Source organism: Mus caroli, chromosome 15 (assembly GCF_900094665.2).
Source record: "Mus caroli chromosome 15, CAROLI_EIJ_v1.1, whole genome shotgun sequence".
NCBI classification, from domain to species: domain Eukaryota; kingdom Metazoa; phylum Chordata; class Mammalia; order Rodentia; family Muridae; genus Mus; species Mus caroli.
The window spans coordinates 93,833,519-93,839,530 of record NC_034584.1 but is presented as its reverse complement, the minus strand read 5'-3'; the positions used below and the strand labels follow the sequence as shown (position 1 = coordinate 93,839,530).

Sequence of the window (6,012 nt, the reverse complement as noted above, 5' to 3'; positions counted from 1 at the left end):
ATTGCCATATCTTTTTTTTTTTTAAGATTTATTTATTATATGTAAGTACACTGAAGCTGTCTTCAGATACACCAGAAGAGGGCGTCAGATCTCATTATGGGTAATTGTAAGCCACCATGTGATTCCTGGGATTTGAACTCAGGACCTTCAGAAGAGCAGTCAGTGCTCTTAACCGCTGAGCCATCTCACCAGCCCCAAGATTGCCATATCTTATTGAAAATTTGACATTATCATATAAAATAGAGATATTACAGTATTTTCTACAAATGTCCTTATATTAAAAGAAATATGGTTCTTTACTGTCTTGGAAATGTGTAACGAATTATAATGAGATAAAGTATTTCTCAATACAGAACAGGGTACAGCAAGTGTTCTCATTTGGTTTGAGGTGGCTCAGCGGTTAAGAGCACTGACTGCTCTTCCAAAGGTCCTGAGTTCAAATCCCAGCAACCACATGGTGGCTCACAACCATCTGTAACAAGATCTGACGCCCTCTTCTGGAGTGTCTGAAGACAGCTACAGTGTACTTACATGTATCTCTAAAAGTATTTCTACATGCTATATGAAATGTGAGAACAAAGGTACCCCCTAAACTTCCCGCCACCCCTCCAACCCCTCTACACCTGCTGACATGCCTTTGGGAGGCTTGAACCACAGAGTAGGATTGGAGTCACAGCATCAGGTCCAAGAACACTGAGCCACCCACCTGTCCCTCATGAGAACCCTCGCCTAGACACTGGAATCAAAGGAAATATTCCCGGTTACTCTAGCCAAAATTCCTATTGATAGGAACACAGAAGCCCTCCTAACAGAATAGGACAGTTCAGCCATACAGAATTCATCTTGATCTCTGATAAGAAAATTACTTCCAAAGTTCAGTCCCTGGACAAAGCTGACTTTGGATCTCTAGGCCAGAAGTCATGGAACCTGAGTATCATTTTCTGGCACTAATGTCTGAGCTTAACAGGGTGATGCTAATACACCCTTGTGGTGGGTTGAACATGCTTGGCCCACGGGAAGTGGCACTATAAGGCAGTGTGGCCTTGTTGGAAGGAGGGTGTCACTGTGGGGGTGGGCTTTGAAGCTCCCATGTCCAAGTTCCACCCAGTGTGGAAGAGACCATCCTTCTAACTGCTTGCAAAAGACAGTCTTCTTTTAGCTCTCTGTGGATCAAGATGTTGAACTGTCAGCTCCTTCTCTAGTACCATGTCTGCCTGGACGCTGCCATGCTTCCCATCACGATGAATGGACTGAACCTCTGAAACTGTAAGCCAGCCCCAATTAAATGTTGTCCTTTATAAGAGTTGCCTTGGTTATGGTGTCTCTTCACAGCAAGGAAACCCTAACTAAGACAGAAGTTGGTACCAGGGACTGGGGTATTCCTATGATAGGCCTGACCATGTTTTTGTTTGGAGATATGTAGATTTAGCAAAGGAACAGCATGGTATAAATTTTGTTGTGTAGTTACTAAAGTTCACCCTTATGAAGAGTGTTTTTATTAAAAGGAACAAGCTAAGAAAGGAAAAATACAAAATGTATGGTTCAAGTATTAAAGGGGCACCAGGATGTGGAATGAAACTGAATCCCGTGTTCAAGGAGATAAACAGATTAAGGGACTGGTGACCTCAGGACAAGATCCCACTGAGCTAAGTTTATTGTTTCTATGTTTTCAGTTGAACAAGAGATCGTTATATCTAGGCACTGTTATAACCATGTTATTGTTTCATTTGGACATAAGGAGGTGTGATTATTACCGAAGTGACAAGGGATGGATTGTGATGGCTATTCTTGTTCTTTAACTTGACTATATCTGGAATGAACTACAATGCAGAAATGGAGGGCACACTGTGATCTGGATATTGAGGCTGGAAGACACAGGCTTCTTGAGGCAGAATGGCCAGGAAAAGCTTAGTTCCAGGCATGGTGGTACAGACCTTTAATCCCAAAACCCAGAGGCAAGCAGACCTCTGAGTTCAAGGCCAGCCTGGTACAGGGCAAGTTCCAGGTAGAGGAAAGCGAAGGTTTAGGCACAGCGGTGCACACCTTTAATCCCAGCACTCGGGAGACAGAGGCATGCAGATCTTTGAGTTCGAGGTCAATGTACAGAGCAAGTTCCAGGATAGCAAAGCTTAGGCATGAAGGAGTTGGAAAACAGAAAGCTGGTGATGATGTGATAGAACAAGAGGCCCATGCTCCAGCCCCAGCAAGCAGCAGAGTGGGGCAACTTCAGCCATGTAGTTCTGGCTTTAGAGTCAAGAGTAGAAGGAGTTACTGGAACAGCTGATGCTGGTTAGCTAGAAGTAAGAGATTAGTGGTGATTATGAAGAGACCAGCATCACTGAGGTGAAATCCAGGAAGTGTTTTCTGAGAGCACAAATGAAGCTGTGTTCCAGAGATGGCCAAGGTTGTACCTCGTGCTGCAGCTGTACTTGGCAAAGTGTAAGAGTCACCAGGTGGTCCTGGAAGGCCATTGGTGAAGGTATAGCCTCAGTTGCAGCTGATGGCCCAGGATTGAAGGGGTCATGCAAAGAAGTTGAGGCTTGGCACCATGAAGAGAGCCTATGAGAGGCTATTGGTGAAGCCTATTTGCAGCAGAAGGCTCCAGTGTATTGGAGATGCCAGCACCATGGGATGACTACCAAGAGTAGCAGCAGCAGTGAGTGGATCAACCTGAGCTTAGAGTGCTACAAAGGGCAGAGCTGGAGAAGTGATGCCAGCCCTTTGGAGGAGCCGAGAAGATCATATGTAGATCCCAGACATTGGAACAAGAAGCTGTAAAGTTGATGTTTCCTTGGAGGTCCCAAGATGTTAAGAGGTGCCAGAGCCATGGGAGACCTGCTGAGGAAAGCTGCTAGCAGGGAGTGGAAGCAGCCCAGGAGAAAGAAGTTTGTTGTAGTTAACAAAGATGAAAGTAGAGATCTGAAGAGCGCGTTGACATGTAGATGTAGAGTTTGGGATAGACCCAGCTGATTTTTGGTCTCCCTTTGGTGCAGTGTTTGGAATGGTCACATTCTGATATTGGAAGCGTGTGATTTGTTTTTTGCTTTTGATTTCATAGGGGATTACAATTAAGTGACTGCATGAATCTCAGAAGAGACTTTGAACTTTGGCCTTTTAATGCTTTATGCTATAACTAGGTATGGCCCTCATACCTATGGGTGCCAGGGAGTGGAATGTGGTGGTTTGAATGCGCTGGGTCCATGGGAAGTGGCACTATGAGGAGGTGTGGCCTTGTTGGAGGGGCATGTCACTGTGGGGTCGGCTTTGAGGTTCCTATGCTCAACTCAACCGGATGTGGAAAAGGCCATCCTCCTGGCTGCCTGTGGAAGGCAGTCTCCTTCTGGCTCTCTGAATCAAGATGTAGAACTGTCAGCTCCTTCTCCAGCACCATGCTTCCTGTCATGATAATAATGGACTGAACCTCTGAAACTGTAAGCCAGGCCCAATTAAATGTTGCCCTTTATAAGAGTTACCTTGGTCATGGTGTCTCTTCATAGCAATGAAACCCTAATTAAGAAAACCCTGAAAGTCCTTTGTTTTATTGTTTCATTTGGGGTGGCTAATTTCTCAAAAGAGTAACATTAAAGTCATTGTTAAATTGACTTACTATCAGATCACATTCCACTGTAAGCACTAAGTGTTTTCTGTAGCTGGGAACATAGCACACATGTGCAGAAAGGTATATCACTCCTTAATGGTTAGGAAAAAGAGGAACTCTGTTTTTTGAGACAGGGTTTCTCTGTGTAGCTCTGGATGTGCTGGAACTTTGTAGACCAGAGTGCTTGGAAATCAGAGATCTGCCTCTCTGCCACCCAAGTGATGAAATTGAAGGTGTGTGTTACTACTGCCAAGTGACAAAGAGGTAATATTAAGTAAAATGTTTAAGGTCCCTTGGGCTAAGCGTTAAGAACAGGTCCGAGAATTTAAACTTTGAAAACCAGGGGTTGGAGAGATGGCCTGCCAATTAAGATCACTGGCTGCTGTTCTAGGAGACCCAGATTAAGTTTCCAGCACCAACACGTCAACTCACGATGGTCTATAACTCCAGTTCCAAGCATCCAATACCCTTTTCTGGCCCCCACAGACACTAGGCACACATGATCTATATACATACATGCAAGCAAAACAGCCAAACACATAAAATAAAAAAACTCTGAAAACATAAGCTCTTACAATTATACCTGAAACATTAGCAGAAAGGCTAGAGTTGTGACTGAAATGTCACAGGTGCTAATAAGCCCATGCCAAATAATAACTTTTAGTCAACCACACCTACCAGCATTCGGTTACCAACCCTTTCTGAGCACCGCCACTTTACTCTGAATTGCAAGTTTTACTAAACATCCCTTCTGCTCTTGAGCTACTCTGCACGTGGCAGGCAGTTCGACCCTTCCCATCACTACAGATAAGGAATGGAAGTTTCCCTTCCATCCACTCCCTTCCTCTCCTGTCTCCCCTGACCCCTGCCCCCATCAGCAGTTGCTGTTGGTTTCAGGAATACCAGAATTCTCCAATGTGCTGAGAGTTTCCATGGCTATACAGTTAAACAATTCCCAATATATTGAAAACAACAGCCCACATCTAGGTGCACTGCTCACTTCCGTTTTATGTTCCCTATGACAATGTCACAACACTCTCTCAGCTCTTGATATTTTTGGAGATTTCTTTTTAATGTCAGGAAGGTGCTTTAAAAAAAAAAAAAGCTATTTATTTTATGTGTATGGGTGTTTTGCCACATTCACGCACGTGTATGCCACTGGAGGCCAGATGAGGGTACCAGATCCCCTTGGACCAGTATTATAGATCGTTGTACGCTGCCATGTGAGTGCTGGGAATTGAAATTTGGTCCTCTGGAAGAGCAACAAATGCTCTTAACAATTGAACCATCTCTCCAGCCCTTCAGAGATTAAAAAAAGAAAAGATTCATTTTACTTTTGTGTTTTGTGTTGTGTGTTTGCATATATGTGTGTGGTGGGTGCCCTAGGAGGCCAGCAGAATGGGGTCAGATCCTCTGGATCTATAGCTACAGGCTGTCATGAGCCATGCGATGTGAGCTGAGAATCAATCGAGGTCCTCTGCAGGGCAGCAAGTGTGCGTAGCCACTGAGCCGCAGAGATTCTTTCGTCAATCACCTTTTCTTCCCTCCTTGCTTGCCTTTTTTCTGGCTAATTTCCTCCCTCCCACAAAGTCCCAGTGAGATAAATACCAGCCTGACCATTCAGCTTAACACTGCAGTGCATTTACCAAGTACCCAATTCACAAACTATGCTTTCTAACAGCTGGGGATTCTGAGAGCACGGCAGGGCCTGGAGATCACAAATGGGTTTCTGCAAGATAAAGTCAAAACTTTATATCAGCCAGTAAGTTCACAAAGTCCTTTCAATATGCAATCATATTGAACACAGAACGTAGAGAATCAGCTCCTTGGTTCCTTAACTATTTTATCATAGTCTATTAACAAGCATGTCAAGAAAGAACGAAAAACCAGGGGAGAACGAAAAAGCTTCCAGAAGGCTAGAAATAAGAATTATGAATGCCCAAACCTTCCTGCTTTAGTTACAGCACACTGCTGAACTGGAGTAAACCTCAAAAGGTGACAGTGATAACTCGAAAATCAGGGTTGCTTGGCAACAAACAAACTCTCTGGATAAGTTCAGTAGGTACTAAATACACTGCCGAATGAATGGACACTATCTCCTGGCTCAAGGGGAAGCAGCACATTAAACATGAGGGTTCAGGAAACACAGTTCATACTGCCCAAACCACATAGTTCACACTGCCCAGGACAAATGGTTCACACAGCCCAGGATGCATAGTTCACACTGCCTAGGACACACAGTTCACAATGCCCAAACCACACAATTCATACTGCCCAGGACATATAGTTCACACAGCCCAAGATGCATAGTTCACACTGCCTAGGACACATGGTTCACACTGCCCAGAACACATGGTTCACACAGCCCAGAATGCATAGTTCACACTGCCTAGGATACATAGTTCACACTGCCC

The 6,012-nt window shown here is 44.4% G+C and overlaps 1 protein-coding gene across 3 annotated transcripts in view; it reads right to left on the bottom strand.

Moving 5' to 3' along the window:
- Dip2b (disco interacting protein 2 homolog B) overlaps positions 1-6,012 on the bottom strand; it is a 186,644-nt gene that overhangs the window by 86,466 nt on the left and 94,166 nt on the right. The gene's annotated exons all lie outside the window — the stretch shown is intronic.